This window comes from Neltuma alba, unplaced genomic scaffold (genome assembly GCF_004799145.2).
Source record: "Neltuma alba isolate B1F8T4 unplaced genomic scaffold, ASM479914v2 tig00011037_pilon, whole genome shotgun sequence".
Taxonomy (NCBI): Eukaryota; Viridiplantae; Streptophyta; class Magnoliopsida; order Fabales; family Fabaceae; genus Neltuma; species Neltuma alba.
Genome location: NW_021635787.1, coordinates 20,409 through 38,200, shown reverse-complemented (window position 1 = coordinate 38,200; position 17,792 = coordinate 20,409). Strand labels below are relative to the sequence as shown.

At 35.4% G+C, this 17,792-nt stretch overlaps 1 long non-coding RNA gene across 1 annotated transcript; it reads left to right on the top strand.

Annotated features, from left to right (window-relative positions):
- Positions 1-1,924: 1,924 nt before the first annotated feature.
- LOC114760902 (uncharacterized) lies at positions 1,925-8,529 on the top strand. Its single transcript, XR_003742100.1, has 2 exons — positions 1,925-2,346; positions 8,440-8,529. It is a non-coding gene; the product is annotated as an uncharacterized LOC114760902 (long non-coding RNA).
- The last annotated feature ends 9,263 nt before the right edge of the window (positions 8,530-17,792 follow it).

Sequence of the window (17,792 nt, the reverse complement as noted above, 5' to 3'; positions counted from 1 at the left end):
CACATAAAAAATAAGTAAACAAAACACCACAACCACAAAACAAAAGAGAAAGACAACTAAGCTATCCTAAGAAAAAAAAGCTCTCCCCTGAACTTAGATTAAAGATTGAGATCAAAAGTTGAAGCTATGTAATCCTTAAGAAATCCTAAAAGCACACTCTCACCATTACTCAACTCTACTCCACCATCAATTCATGCTTACCCTGAAACTCAAATCTACTTCTCTAATTTTAATCCAAACAGAGTTGCATAAAAGTTTTGAGAAAGGGTTTCAAAGATAGGCATCCATTAGTAGATTCCTATTCAAACTAATTTCAAAAGATCCTGCCTAAGTACTCATATTGAAAGATAACAATTTGGCATTTCAGTCAACTCATTTTCAAAAAGAACAACACTTCAAATTGAGTGTCAATTTTAGAACACAACTTGGGCAATCTCGAAGTTTCATTTGAGAATCTTCACAACTATTATCTATGTTCCAAGTCATAGGCTTTTTCACAATTGAAAGTAGTACATTTCTCTTTCAAATAATACAGAAGGTATTTTATAGAAATTTGACTTTAAAAGCATTCTCAACATTAACCCCCAAACCTAACCACAATCAACCTCAAAAAATCAAACTCCCGCTATCTACTGGTCCAACTTCACTCTAAACTACAATACATCTCCCCAGATCACACTTCCCTACTTAAAAAGAAATAAACTAACCAAATTAAAAGAAAGAAAGAAAGAAAATACCTTTGAAAGAAAGATGGGTAGACGATAGAGGTAGAAGGACAATCAACCAGAGGATGGACGCTGGTGCCACTAGAGGTGGAGAGGATGGCGACGACTATGAGAGAAGGAGGGGGAGATAGGGTCAACAGTGAGAGAGTGGGAGAATGAAAAAGAGTGGGAGAAGGAGAGAGTAAAATCGAAAGGGGAGAAGGAGAGAGTAAAACCGTAAATCTGGGGGTGTGTTGGATAAAGGAAAGGGGAAAATATGTAAATTGAAGGAGTAAAAAGACAAAAAGGTTAGGGTTTTAAATTAGGAGGAAGGAATTAGACCCAAAAATCGACTAGATATATAGGGTTAAGGAGGGAAATATGAAAATATTTATGGGCAGCAGCTGAAAACAGAAAAAAATTAAGCTTAAGAAATCAGAGCACACCACGGCGCCTAAGATCTCACACCACAGTGCCTCGGACTGAACTAGGATGATGCTAGTGAAAAGGCCAAAGCCGCAACTCATATTGCAATACACTGCGGTGGTTATTACAAAGAGCTAAAGATTTTGTACGTTGTGGCACTTAAGACAGAGGCTAAAATAGGGTTAACAAAAGTGACCGTTGCAGCTTATGAAGATACACATCGCGGTACTTATTACAGAAACGGGATCCACAACAAGAAGAAAAGTTGCTGCGGCGTATGTGTGTAACAGCTGTGGTGCCTATTACAGAGATGGTGCCCTCAACAAAACAATCCACTATGGCTCCTGAAGGAACACGCCATAGTGCTTATTACAAAACCAGCATAAAAACCCTTGAAACAACTAGAAACACTTATAACCTACTAGACCACAATCGCTAAATAGAAGAAAATAAGACCACATAAAAACATAATCATAATAACAAACAAACATAAGTAAACAATAAAAAAAACAACACAACAATCAGGCCTCAATATCATTCAAATTCATATTGGAGGCACTTGCTTATCTAGAAACAATGATACTGGCACAGTTAAGGCTTAAGGAGTAGAGTTTAACTTTATTGAGATTAGGTTTAGGTGTACTTCCCTAGATGTAATGTTTAAACACAGCCATTCTTCTTTCAAGGATCTAAACTTTTAGGAAGAATCCTTCATGCCTACAAAAATCGAGATCAAACATAAAACTACTAAAATAGAATAAAAAACAAGAGAAAAATGTAAAAGAAAAGTTCAAAGCTTGGGTTGCCTCCCAAGTAACGCTTGGTTTATAATCTTCAACCTAATTCTTCATTTGCTTAAGAGTCTTCTGATAAGGGCAAGGTGACAGTTTGACGATCAACCGAGCTACCCCAATAATGCTTTAACCTTTGAACCATTGACTTGAAATTTCTTTTCATCTTTTCCTTCTAGCTCTACAACCCTGCGGCCATGAATTCTCACCATAGTGAATGGACCAGACCACCTAGACTTTAGCTTCCCAGGAAAAAGTTTGAGCTTTGAATTGTATAATAAAACTTGTTGACTTGGTTGAAAGGTTCTAGCAAGGATTTTGATGCTACCAAATATTAAGATGCACCATAAGTGTGTGGGTTATAAAAAAAAGAAAGTGGCAAATCAAGATCGATCCCACAGAGAACTCAATTAATTAGTGATTAGGTAATAAAAATCTTCTTTTTGTTTAAGTTGAGTAAATCAAAATTCATGAAATTGGGTAGAAAGAAATTAAAAATAAACAAAACAAAGCTTTCTCAAATTAACTAGACAAATATTAAAAAGAACAACCTAGAGTCACTAATCCCTTACTAGCTTTTTAAACCTTGTTTCATTGAATTGATTAACTTAACATCAATTTTGTTAATCTAGAGTTCAATTAGCTACAAGTGCCTGTCGGTCTACTTATAACCCTCTCTTAAATTAATTATGTAATGTCTCATACAATTACCTAAGAGGCTAAACAATTTAGTCTCACTCATCAATAATTATATGGGGTAATTAGGTATATTTTTATCCTAATCACAAATTAGATTATCATCCAATCCCATATTACTTAATCTAAGAGCTTAATTAAAATCTCTTTTATCAAGACAAACTTTAATTCTCAAATTCACATTTAATGGTGGCCAGTCATCAAATGGACAATAAAGAACAAGATTAAGCAACCAAAATTTAACATTAAGCACCCTCAATTCAATAAAAACAAAGCTCAGTCCACTAATAAGTTCATAGTTCCTCTGGGCTGTAAAAAGAAAATTAGCTACTCATGATCTTAAATATAATCATCTCGGCACCAATAATTCTATATTCAAAATTCATGACAGAACGAAAGAAAGATTAGAAACAAAACACTATTCGAAGTTCCTATCACAGCTCATCATCCTCTTCGCAGAACCAGCTAGCGTTTCTCCTCAGATCCAATGAAGAAGAAGATCCTCCGAATAGTGTCGGTCCCCAGCTAAGCTCGTACAAAGCCAAGGAAGAAAAGGATGAACAATCTTATCTATCTCCTCTCTTTGTTTGAACCAGCAAGACGCCTTTCAGATAAAGAAGATGATCCATCAGCTCTTTCTTGATTGTCTCTGTCGAGCTGCTGCAAAAGAACGGTATACTCCTCTCCTTCCTTACACCAGTTCGGTGCCTCCCCCGTTTTCCTTTTGCCAACCAGAACCAGCTCCCCCAAGAACCGTTTCTATGGCCTTCAAGATGATGATGAAAAGTGATCCATCGCAAAGCCCTCAACTCTCCAAAACGCTACATATTTGATCTGTGGAATCCCCAAAACTGTATTCCCCAAATGGTGCCATTTCTAGCAGTGAAATGGAAGGGAAAATAAAGATAAAATAAATGGAGAAGAAAAACTAAAAGAAAATATAACAAAAAGAAAAAGGAAAAAAATAAAATTAAAACTAACTTGAGATAAGGATAATTGTAAAATTATCTATAACTACTTTTATTTATTTAAAACCAAGCTATTTACAAGAAAATCCCTCAAATAATGTTCACAATTAATTTCTATTCAAAACTCTTTTAAATCATCCAAAATCCTGTTGATAACTCCCCAAAAATCACTCAAAATATTCTTTCATGATATTCAAAATAATGAGTTATCAAATTCCCCCGCACTTGCCTCAAATCTTGTCCTCAAAATTTTTATTTATAAAACAACTAAGAAAAACCAAAGAGACATAATTTTAAAGCAAACATCACCAAGTTAGAAACAATTCAAACTATCAAGAATTGAATCTTTAAAGAACTCTTTTCCATCTTCCAAAAATATAAGTAGCAAAACAATTAAATGGGTAAAGATAAATCACAATAAGAACTACCTCACTAGTCAAGTGTTTACACTAATCTCTTATGACAATAAAGGCTTGTGTTTCACTCATTTCCATTTATTGCAACCCTTCTACTATAGGCTTGTTTATCATCTCAATCTCCACTATATCATCCAATTGCACACACAAATCAAAAGGACTTCTCAAAGGTTGTAATGAATAAGGTAGGATAATGAAGTGAAAAATGGAAAATGGAGAAAAACTTTAGTACATGCTAAGCTTTTCAATAAAAACAAGAAAAATGAAGGAATTTCAAGAAGCCAAACTCATATGTAGTCTTTCTTTCTCCTTCTTTTTCTTTTTTCCCATCTGATTAGTTTCTTTGCTATTTTTTTTCCTTTGTTTTTTTTAACTATCATTTTTTTTCTTTCTTCTTCTTTTCATTTTCATTTTCTTTTTCTATCTGTACCTTTTTTTTCTCTTTTCTTTATTTATTTATTTATTTCTTTTTTCTACTCTTCTTTTCAATCATCTCTTTTTTTTCCTTCCTATTTCTCTTTTCTTTTCCTAGTTACACAAAATCACAAAGCATTGACCAATTTCTTTTTTCTTTCAATTCCTTCACTCTTCCCAAAAAGTATTATAGAGCACTTACTAAAATAATGAGATTGAAAGAAAAATTACATCTTCTTAAACAAAGGGCTATCTAAACCATGCAATTTTCTTTCAAGAAAAGGTTAAGGCTCAAAAGGGTAAATCAAAGGATTAGTTTAAATAGGATGGACATTTGGCTAAAGTGGGAATGAAAATGAATGTCTAAATCATCTTTATGCGTGCAAAAAGAATTTTAAGCCTCAAAAGAGATTCAAGACAAGTTCTAGAGATAAGATCACAATGTACTCCCTCTTAAAAGAAATTAAAATTTAGGCTCAAATCCTCACAAACTTTTGATTTCCTAAAGTCATTTACCAAAACTAAATTGTTTGCCAATTTACTAATATTCTTGAGAGATGGAACCAAATTCTCATCAAACCCAATCCTTTCAAGTTTAAATCAAAACCAACTTAAGTAATATTCACAATCAAAACCCAAACTATTCACAAAAACAAAGAAATTTTCAAATATTTACCCCAAAACTAAAAACTTAAGGACAAATTTGTGCAAAATCAAGGGTTTCCCTCACCCCCACACTTAAATGACACATTGTCCTCAATGTGTATAAGCACATCAATCAAATAAAGAAGTGAGGAGAAAAATGAAACTGCCACTCCCTTAAAAGATGGGAACAAAATCAAAGCAGTGGAAGAAAGATAGCAATCCACTGAAAATCATGACAGTTTCAACCATATCCAAGTGCAAGGAAAATCATAAATTCCAAGAGTTCTAAAAATAAGCAAAACAGATAAGTGCAACCAGTAAAAACTATAATCAACATCAAACATCAATCACATGAAAATCCACATTATAACCGGCACTCAGTTCCCAGCAGCAAACAATTAATCATATATCAAGCTAATCAAGTAAAAGTGGAAGGATTGCCTCTTTTGTTTGTGAATGTGCACTCTCTGAATTGCTCTTGATCTTTGTGGCTCAAATAAATCACATCATCATGGGGATACTAAAGTCTTACAAAATGAAAACAAACATCAAAACAACTCAAGCAAAGAAACAAAATAGAAAAGTAACTACTAAACCCTAGGGTTGCCTCCTGAAAGCGCTAAGTTTATAGTCTTTAGCTAGACTATGTCAGCAAATCAAGGAGGTTGAGATAAACAATGCCAATGTCTCTTTGGAGATGATATAGAAGTAGTTTGAAAGCTCTCAGTTTGAGCAAAGTAAGCATCCTCCACAGTCTTCTTCTCAACTCTAAGTTTCTTGAAAGGGCTCTTTACTAGTGAATGAATCTAATTCAACTTGATTGAGCTTATCTATCACAGCAAGCTTTGCACACTGTTTCTTTTCTTTAGAATCCTTTATTTCTTTGTCCATGTTGACTTTAATTTGCTCATCACCAAGTGTAGAATCACTTCTCCTTTCTCAACATCCACTAAAGCTCTGACTTTAGCCAAAAATGGTCGCCCTACAATCAATGGAGTCTCTTTATCCTCTTCAATGTCTAGCACAATAAAATCAACAGGATAGATAAAAGAATCAACTTTCACTAAGACATCTTTGATAATGCCATAGGGATAAGAGAGACTTCTATCAGCTAGTTGAAGGATAACAGTGGTAGGATTGACTTCCCCCAACTGAAGCTTCTTGAAAACAGATAGAGGCATTAGATTTACAGCAGACCCCAAATCACACAAAGCACGACATTAAAACTTGTCACCCATCAAATATGGAATAGTGAAGGAACCAGGATCCTTACACTTGAAAGGAACATTAGGCTTAATGACACTAGTGATCTCTTTGGTCAGTGCTATAGTTGCAAACTCAATGAAGTGATTCTTCTTAGTTAACATCTCCTTCAGAAACTTAACATATTTAGGCATCTGTTCCAAAGCCTCAATGAATGGAATATTAATATGCAACTGCTTGGAAATCTCCAAGAATTTCTTATATTGATCACCAAATGCCTTCTTCTGAGATCTTTGAGGAAATGGTAAAGGCAGCACCCAATTTTGAGGCCTATTAGTTGCCTTTTTCTTTGCTTCACTCTTTCTTGTAGATTAATTTCCAACCTTCTCCTCATTGAGTTTGACAATGTCTTCTTTCATAGCCTCTTCATCCTCCTCTACCATGACTTCAGGAGTTACTTGAACACTAGAATCAGAAGATTTCTTTAATGGTTGTGGAATCTCATGTAATTCCTTACTGCTTTGAAGAGTCATACCTTTACACTCCCTTATTTCTTCTTCACGAGGGTTAGGAACAATATCACTTGGCAACACTCTCTGTTGCAATGCATTCACTGCATTTGCAATTTGTCCTACTTGCACTTCGAGATTCTTGATAGAGGAATTAATATTAGCTTGATCTTGAGTGTTCTTTAGTTGCAAACTCATAAGCTTACTCATCATTGCCTCTAGATCAAGCTTAGACTCTTGAATAGGAATAGATTTCTTTTCTAATGATAAAAACCAAGAGGAATCACTTGCTTTGCACCAGAAGTTAAGGCTTGATTAAGTGTTGCCCCATGTTTCCAAGAGAGGTTTGAATTGTTATGCCACCCCAGATTATAGGTGTTTGAAAATGTATTGTTCTGGTTATTCCCATGGAATTTTCCAGCATAATTTACCATCTGTACTTGTGGAGAAATGAGGCACTGACCAGTGGTATGACTACCCTCTCAATAATCACTAGAATTATATAAAGCGTTGAACCCCACAGGTCTACTATTAAGGTGCCTAACTTGAGCTTCTAAGTGATCAGACCTCTTGTTGATAGCACCTAACACTGCCACCAACTGTGAAGAAGTCTCTTCAGTGACTTTCTCTGCAAACTTCACTAATCTTTTGTCACTATTGCTTTGACTATAATCAGCCGCTAACTCATCTAAACAACCCCAATCATGATTTACTGGTTGTTTTGTAATTCCACCATTATTAACGGCATTCATCTTAGATTTTGACTGGGGAGTTAACCGGCTACTAAAGATTTGAAGCAGAACCCATTTCTCTTGATTATGTCCCGGGCACTACTTAACCAATAGCTTAAATCTCTCCCATGTTTCATACAAGTGCTCACCAAATTGTTGGTGGAAGTTTGTGAGGTTGGCCCTTGCATCCACCATCTTATTATGCGGAAAGAACCTTGCTCTGAACTTCTCTTTCAAATCATCCCAATATTTCACACTCCCTTCCTCCAAATTGTTAAGCTATGCTTTAGCTTTCCCTTGTAGAGAATAAGGGAAAAGCCTTAGACGAATGACATCTTTAAGAACACCATTCTGCTTGAAAGAGTCACAAACATCCAAAAAATTGAATCAAGTGCTAGTTAGGATCTTCATTACTGTTTCCCCCAAATTGCCCATTCAATTCAATCATCTTGAGCATTGCTTGCTTAATCTCAAAGTTGTTTACATGAAATTCAGGTACTTTGATCTCAGATTGATAACCTCTAGATTGCCTTCCCAGAAAATCATTGACACCTAAACGATTATTCTCATCCTCAGCCATATCTTCTTTTGCACTTTTAACACCCTCCTTCTCTTGATTTTCAGGGGATGTTTCAGCTAAGATTTCCTTAAGACTCCTTGTCTTCAATGGTGTCTTCGAACCTTTGGATTTGTCAGGCATATAATTGGTACCTGAAAAATTATCTATCCAAATAACCACAAACAAAAAGAAATTAAGAAAGAAATGATTAAAGAAAACACTCAAGCAAGAACTACCAAAGGATTTCTAATTCTGATCACTAATTGCCTTAAGTTCCTCGGCAACAGTGCCAAAATATTGATGCTACCAAATATTAAGATGCATCGCAAGTGTAATCAAGGTCGATCCCACAGAGAACTCAATTAATTAGTGAGTAGGCAATACAAATCTTCTTTTCGTTTAAGTTGAGTAAATCAAAATTCATGAAATTGGGTAGAAAGAAATTTAAAATAAACAAAACAAAGCTTTCTCAAATTAACTAGAAAAATATTAAAAAGAACAACCTAGAGTCACTAATCCCTTACTAGCTTTTTAAACCTTGTTTCACTGAATTGATTAACTTAACGTCAATTTTGTTAATCTAGAGTTCAATTAGCTATAAGTGCTTGTCGGTCTACTTATAATCCTCTCTTAAATTAATTATGTAATGTCTCACACAATTATCTAAGAGGCTAAACAATTCAGTCTCACTCATCAACAATTATGTGGGCTATATTTCTATCCTAATTACAAATTAGATTATCATCCAATCCCATATTACTTAATCTAAGAGTTTTAATTAAAATCTCCTTTACCAAGAAAAACTTTAATTCTCAAATTCACATTTAATGGTGGCCAGTTATCAAATGGACAATAAAGAACAAAATTAAGCAACCAAAATTTAACATTAAGCATCCTCAATTCAATAAAAACAAAGCTCAATCCACTAACAAGTTCATAGTTCCTCTGGGCTGTAAAAAGAAAATTAGCCACTCATGATCTTAAATATAATAATCTCAGCACCAATAATTCCATATTCAAAATTCATGACAGAACAGAAGAAAGATTAGAAATAAAACACTATTTGAAGTTCCTCTTACAGCTTGTTGTCCTCTCCGCAGAACCAGTCGACATTTCTCCTCAGATCTAGCAAAGAAGAAGATCCTCTGAACAGTATCGGTCCCTAGCTAAGCTCGTACAAAACCAAGGAAGAAGAGGATGAACAATCTTCTTTATCTCCTCCTTTTGTACGAACTAGCACGTCGCCTTTTAGATGAAGAAGATGATCTACCAACTCTTCCTTGCTTGTCTCCGTTGAGCTCCAGCAAAAGAATGATATACTCCTCTCCTTCCTCACATTGGTTCAACACCTCCCTTGTTTTCCTTTCGCTAGCCAGAACTAGCTCCCCCCAGAACTATTTTTGCAGCTGTCAAGATGATGATGAATAGTGATCCATCACAAAGCCCTCAACTCTCCAAAACGCTGTGTATCTGATCTGTGGAATCCCTAAAACTTCATTCCCCAAACAGTGCTGTTTCTGGTAGTAAAATGGAAGGGAAAATAAAGATAAAATAAATGGAGAAGAAAAACTAAAAGAAAATATAATAAAAAGAAAAAGGAAATAAAATAAAATTAGAACTTACTTAAGATAAGAATAATTGTAAAATTATCTATAGCTACTTTTAATTATTTTAAACCAAGCTATTTACAAGAAAATCCCTCAAATAATGCTCACAATTAATTTCTATTCAAAACTCTTAAATAATCCAAAACCCTATTGATAACTCCCCAAAAATCACTCAAAATATTCTTTTAGGATATTCAAAATAATGAGTTATCAGATTTTCATGTCATGAAGCCTCTTGGTCTTTTCTTTGTAGAGTCTTGAACTTTCATAGGCATTGAATCGGAATTCCTCAAGTTCATTCAGTTGTAAGAGTCACTTCTCATCAATAGCGTTTGCCTTAAAGTTTAGCCATTTGATAGCCTAATAGGCACTATGTTCTAGCTCACTAAGGAGATGGCATGCTTTTCCAAAGACTAGTCTGTATGGTGACATACTAATAGGCATTTTGTATGCTGATCAGTATGCCCACAAAGCGTCATCAAGCTTAGTAGACCAACCCTTTCTGTGTGTCTTATAGTCTTCTCCAATATCTTCTTCATTTCTCAATTGGAGATCTCTACTTGGCCATTGGTTTGAAGATGATAAGCTAAAGCAATCTTGTGCTCGATACCATATTTCTTCAATATAGCTCTAAATTAATTGTTGTAAAAATGGCTTCCTCTATCACTAATTATTGCCCTTGGGTCCCAAATCAGGTAAAATGTTCTTCCTCAAGAATTGGATAACAACCTTGGCATTATTTGTTAGGGAGGCAATGGCTTCAACCTATTTTGACACGTAATCGATTGCTACCAAAATTAATTGATTGTTAAAGGACTTAGGGAATGGTCCCATGAAGTCAATCCCCCAAATATCAAATAATTCCACTTCAAGCATGTTATTCAGGGGCATTTCATTCCTTTTAGATATATTGCCCACTTGTTGGCCATGATCACAAGTCAATACAAAGTCATTGGTGTCTTTGAGCAAAGTGGGCTAGAAGAATCTGGATTACAAAACCTTTACAGCAGTCTTATTACCCCTAAAGTAACCTTCATATTTAGATGAATGATACCATCTCAAATTTCTTCTTCTTCACATTCTGAAACACATCTCCTCAGTAGTTGGTTAGCATAATAAAGAAACAAGAATGGTTCCTCCCAATGGTAGAATTTGATATTATCTAGGAATTTCCTCCTTTTGATGATAGTTCAAATCTTGGGAAATGATACCATAAATAATGAAATTAATGATATCAGCATACCAAGATGTTGGAAATTGTGCCCTAGGGGTCAATCATTATGTTTTGAACATTGTTAATTTATGAATTTATCAATTACGTTATCATATTATTTGCATGTTTTCTGTGGTAACTATCCTTGGATAACTCATGGTTTATCCTAAATGTCCCTGGTCGGTCATCTATGTGGGAGCAAAGATGAAATAAGACCAGTATGACTTTAAAGATATATAGAGATATAAATTAAAGTCATAGGCACATGTAAGAGTACAAGGTGTTGGACCGACCCGCTATGAGAGAGCTGCATGGGTTAAGTCGTAAGCTTCTCTCATATACAAACCACGTCACTATGCCCTTTGACCTGAGATCATCATGGATTCCTACATGAGAAACGCTTAGCTTTGACCTAGTCAAAAGTCACTTTTGACCGAGTGATCATAAAGACTGTGTTCAGGCTTAGTGGTTTTTCATGCGGAGGAATGTGAATGGTCAAGATGGAATTTGTCCCTCACATTTGTAGAGAGACATTACTGGGCCCCTCGATGAGTGAGTCTGAGAAATGTATGGCCATACTATAATGGAAAGGTAGTTCCATTTCTATACTCGGACTACTCAGGGATCGAGAAAGTAACGGTCATGAATAGGAGGATGACGTTCTCCGTGCCTCATCCATGACCAAAATGTCGTGTGACAAAAGGGACGTGATATGGTTGTATGAAAGGCTGCATCGTTCAATGATCCTCATATGTTTTGGGTAGTCGTGATGTCTTGCTAGAGACCGCTTACGACTTGTGAGTCATTATAGTTAATGGCCCACTGCCAACTTCATATGGGCCTACAGGGTCGCACACAAAATAGCCCAACACGAGTTATGATGTCCAGATTCATTGAATCTAAGATATGTCTAGATTCAATGAATAAATAGGGTGGACGTGTATATATATATATATAAATTCGTATATATATATATATAAGAGATATTAATTTATAAGGATAAATTAAATATATATAAATTCCGTCATCTCTTTATTAAATAAATAAGTGAATTAAATCTGTGGGACGGATTTAATTTAAACTATATTTATTTAATTGTTCTCTTATCTGATTAGGCAATATTTGATATTGTATTAATTTCGGAATTAATTTAGAGTTAATTTCGAAATTAAATATTATTAATTAAACCTATATAGCATCCTATATATTTGATATGAGGAGCTAGGGTTTAAGCGAGAGAGAACTAACACCTAAGAGACGGCAAAGAGAGGAGAGAGGACGGATTCCTAAAACCCTAGACGGACACAGGCGCTGGCACGCCGTTCGAGGTTGAAGGCTACTCGTGTGGATACCGGTAGAGGAAGCCGACCGGAGTTGTCGACTTCGAACGACACAGGAGGTGAGCAGAAGCATCCTGAACGGCCGAATCATCAAGTCATACAGGGAATCGAACGCCTAAAGGTAATGCTTCTTACTACCTGACTTAAACGCGATCGGTAGATCCGGAAAGGGATTGAAAGTTTTAAAATTTTTCCGCTGCGCGTCGTCTTTCAATTCCCTACATAAGGCTCCTCGGTATGAGTTATAACAAAGAGCTACTTATTAGGAAAGGTCTTATTAATCACCTTGTCAGCTTTAAGTTGAGCATCAGTGCTTAGTTTAGACAAATAATTAGCAACTTGATTTTCTAGGCCCTTTCTGTCAACAATTTCTAAATCAAACTCTTGTAACAAAAGCAACCATATAATCAATCTTGTTTTTGAGTCTTTCTTGTTGAAGAGATATTTTAGAGCTGGATGATTAGTGAACACGATGACTTTGGCTCCTACAAAGTGTGATTAAAACTTCCCAAAAGCAAACCCTACAACAAGTAACTCTTTCTCTGTAGTAGTGTAATTTTCTTGAGCATTGTCTAGTGTGCGGCTCGCATAGTAAATCGGATGAAATACTTTATCCTTCTTTTGCCCAAATACAGCACCCACAGCATAGTCACTAGCATTACACATCGGAATAAAAGGCAAGCTCCAATCAGGGGCCATCATTATAGGGCCAAAAATAAGTCACTTCTTTAACTCTTTAAATGCTTTATTATAAGCATCATCAAACTTGAATTCCACATCCTTCTAAAGCAAAGCGCATAGTGGCTTGATGATCATGGAAAAGTCCTTGATGAATCGGTGATAAAAGTCAGCATGCCCTAGAAAACTTCTCACACCCTTTATATTTGTTGATGGAGGGAGTTGTTCAATCACATAAATCTTTGCTCTGTCAACCTCCAATCCATTCGTAGACACTCAGTGACCTAACATAATGCCCTCTTTTACCATGAAGTGGCACGTTTTCCAGTTAAGGACAAGGTTGGTTTCTTCATACCACTTTAAAACACATGCTAGATTGATTAAACACTCATCAAACAAATTACGAAAAGCTTCGAAGTCATCCATGAAGACTTCCACAGTGTGCTCAATCATGTCAGTAAAAATGGCCATCATACAACATTGAAAAGTAGTAGATGCATTGCACAATCCAAAAGGCATATGTTTGAAAGCAAAAGTCCCATAGGGATAAGTGAAAGTTCTCTTCTTCTGATCTTCTGGGAAATAACAATTTGATTATAGCTAGAATACCCATCAAGAAAGAAAAATAATTCCCTTCCGACAAGCTTATCTAATATTTGATCAATAAATGAAAGAGAAAAGTGATCTTTCCTAGTTGCAGCATTCAATTTTCAATAGTCCATACATACTCTCCATCTAGTAACAGTGCGAGCAGGAATTAGCTCATTATGGGTATTAGCCACTGTGAGTAGGCAAAGCAGATCAAATAATTTTGTATTTCTCATATATTCATAGAGTAAGGGTACACGGATTTATATGGAATTTACAAGGCAGAAAAAAAAGAAATATAATAAAGGCCTAGAACAGTTATATTCAGTGGTAAACAATCCAGAAATAATGAATCATAAACTCTAGGATATGGGCATAAAATCAGGGAGTAATTAATAAGCATTATATTCGAGATTTCAAACTCCCCTTTAAGTTGGATCATAGATGTCATTCTTATCTAACTTGCATACTAAATCTTCGAATTTCTCTTTGTGTAATCCTTTGGTAAATATATTAGCTGTTTGATTCTATGTAGGCATATGTATGAGGGTAACCAGTCCTCCATCTGATTTTTCTAGGATAAATTGTCTATCCACTTCAACGTGTTTGGTTCTATCATATTGAACTAGATTATGGGATAGATTTATAGTAGCCATACTGTCAATATATAATTTCATAGTAAACTCCATGTCCATCTTTAGTTCTTCTAAGACCCTCTTTATCTAGATTAATTCACATATTCCTAAGGCAACTGTCCTATAGTCTAATTCAATACTACTTCAAGATATTACACTCTGTTTCTTGCTTCTCCATATGACCAGATTGCCCTAAATATATGTACAGTAACCTGTTGTGGATCTTCTGTCTCCCTAAGATCTTGCATAATCTACATCATGAAAATTTCCACACTTTGGTTGGTGTATTTTTTGATAGTATGCCCTTTCTTGAGATCCCGTTAGGTACTTCAAGATTTTTTAGATAGCTTTGAGATGTTTTTCTTTTGGTGCATGTGCATGTTGGCTAGCCACATTGACTGTAAATGCTATATCTAGTCTTATGTGGGAGAGATAGATTAATTTTCCCATAAGCCTTTGATATCTACTTTTGTCAACATCATTACCTTCATTCTCTTCCTCTTCTTCTTCTCCTTCTTCTTCTTCATCATTACTGTTCCCAGTTTCTCCTTTATCATCTGACTCTCCTTTCTTTTTCCTTTTTCTTTTTGTTGTGACTTCAATTGGGGTAGAGCTTGGTTTGTAACCTAGCATCCCAGTTTCTTTAAGTAAATCAAGCATATACTTTTGTTGGGATATATAAATCCCCTTTTTTGATTAAGCCACTTCCATCCTAAGAAAGTACTTCATTTCTCCCAAGTCTTTCACTTGGAATTCTTGTGCCATTGCTGCCTTTATCTTATCAATTTCTTCCAAATCGTCTCCTATGAGAACTATGTCATCTACATAGACACTTAAGATGGTTTTCTTATTGTGTTTATGTTTGAAGAATAGAGTATGACCACTCTGCCCTTAAGTGTAGCCCTCATTTGTTGGAACTTGAGTAAACCTTTCAAACCAGGCTTGTGGTGATTATTTTAGACCGTATAGTGATTTCTTTACCTTGCACACTATTTTTGGTTGCTTGGTTGGGAACCCTGGTGGCGGCATCATGTATACTTCCTCCTTCAAGTCACCATTCAAAAAGGCATTCTTTACATCTAATTGGTAGATAGGCCAATCTAGATTGGCTGCCAGTAACATCAGAACTCTCAAAGTGTTGAGTTTGGCTACTATAGCAAACATCTTCGTGTAATCTATTCTGTAGATTTATGAGAAACCCTTTGCTACAAGCCTTGCCTTGAATTTTTCCATGGTTCCATCAGCTTTATACTTTATAGTGAAACCCATTTGCATCTTATAGCTTTCTTACCTTGTGCCATTATGCTTTAATGCATTCATCTCTTCTAGGACTACACTTCTCCAATAAGGGGATGATAGAGCTTCTTCAATGGTATTAGGAATTCTTGTAGCATCTAAATTGCTTATAAACTCTCCATATTATGAAGATAGAGCTTTGTATATGTAGTTTTTGATTGGGTGTTAAGTGCAGCTCCTTGTCTTCTTCCTTAGAGCAATTGGAAGATCCAAACTTGGTTTTACGCTACCTGTAGTATCCAGATCTGGCTCTATGCTACCTATAAAGTCTACATCATCTACACCAAATTCATTAGTTCCCTTGCTGTCAGGCTCTGTCAACTGTTCAGTCGCTTGGTTTTGTTGGGAGTTTGATGGTCTGTGAGAAGGTGTCTTTCTTCTATTGTAAACTTTGTTAATATTCTTGTTAGGTTTATTTTGGGGTGATTCTCCCCCTTAGGTTGGCCTTGTCTTTCTTCCTCAGAATTTTATTATATATTTTCAGAGTTTTATTGTTCAGTTGGGAGGGTGAGAGATGGCTTATATTCTAAGTAGGGCTGATCTTTATTAGAATCTTTTTCTAAAGGCTACAATTCACCTAAACTCTCCCCCTGGATTGTAGTCTTAGGGTAAAAGGATTCTGATTTGTGAAAGGTAACACCATAAGTGATAAAGAATTGTTTCTTGATTGGGTCGTAACACTTATAACCTTTATGTGAGGTTGAGTAACCAAGGAAGATATACTTGATTACCCAGGGATCCAATTTACCGTGATGGTGAATGTAAACAAAAGCAGTGCACCCAAAGATTTTTAACAGAAGAGTATTTTAGAGATATAGGACATAGTGGGTGGGCTAAAGAACTTCTAAGAGAGTTCTAAAGGAAAGAGGTTTACTTGGCATTCTGTTAATGAGGAAAGTGGTAGTGAGAATGGTATCTCCCCAACAGTATTTAGGAACATTGTGTGTAAGGAGAAGAGTGTGTGCTACTTTAAGGATGTGCCTCTTTTTTCTTTTGGCAATACCATTTTGTTAAGGGCTATAAGGACGAGTTTTTATGGATAATACCATTTTGTTAAAGAAAGTTGTTAAGATTTTTGTTAATATATTTTGTACTATTATCCATGTGTAAGACTTTATGGAAGTTTGGAATTCATTTTTAATCATGCGATAAAAATTTGTAAAAATAGAATAGATATCCGCTTTGTCTTTCAGTAAATATGTCCAACAAACATGCGCATGGTCATCAATAAAAGTTATAAACCACTTTTTACAAGTTCAACTAGGGAACTGACTTGGTCCCCAAAGATCATTGTGAATAACTAAAAAAAGAGACGAGGGTTGATAAATATTTTGATGAAAGGTAGTATGTTGGTGCTTAGTAACTTCACAAATATCATAGTAAATATCTAAAATGTCTTTATTCAAAAAACTCGAAGGAAACATTTGAAGTATGTATTGAAAATTTGGATAACCAAGATGCTTATGCCATAAAAGAAGATCACTAGGTTTGAAAAAAGACACTTTATTTCCAATACTGGGTTTTATTGAGGCTTTCTCAAAGTAGTACGGACTATCAAACTCTTTAGCATAACCAATTGTCTTCCTTGTAGATAGGTCTTGAAATAAACAATATGTGTCATAAAAATTAGCATGGCACTTTTTTGTTTTGGTGAGTTTATGAACAGAAAGCAAGTTGCATTTTAGATTTTAAACATAAAGCACTACATAAAGTGTTATTTGATCTGAGAAACAAATACTACCTATACCAATCATAGGAGATAAAGAAGCATCAGTAATTCTTACTTTAAGTGAGCCATCACATAAAGTATAGGTAGTAAATAAAGTACGGTTATCAGTCATGTGGTCAGAGGCACCAGAATTGATTATCTAACATCTCCCTGAGCATAAGCTTTGAATGGTAGTTAAGGCATGTATAAAGTTACCTTTATGGACCACCGTAATAGCGGGTTGTCCTTGTGCTGGTTGCTCAGAGGGTTGGAGATTGGTTAGTAACTCCACCAATTTTAAGAATTGTTTAGCTGATATATTGTGAGATGTGGAAGGTTTCTCTTTACTTTTCTCAGTAATATATCCATGACCTTTTCCTCTTTTGGGCTTCCAATCTGCTGGTTTCCCATGAATATCCCAGCAAGCATCCTTAGCGTGCCCTGTTTTCTTAAAATGCTCACACATAGGCTTAGTTTTTTGACCTCTAGGGTCAGTTCCATGAGAGACAAGGGCAAAGGATTCAAAATTATTTGTTGGGTTATCTAAGAGGGGTTGTAACATAATCTTATGACGGGATTCCTCCCTTCTGATTTCTACAAATGCCTCATGAATGGTAGGCAAGGGCTTATAACAGCTATATTCAACAGTAAAGAATCCAGAAATA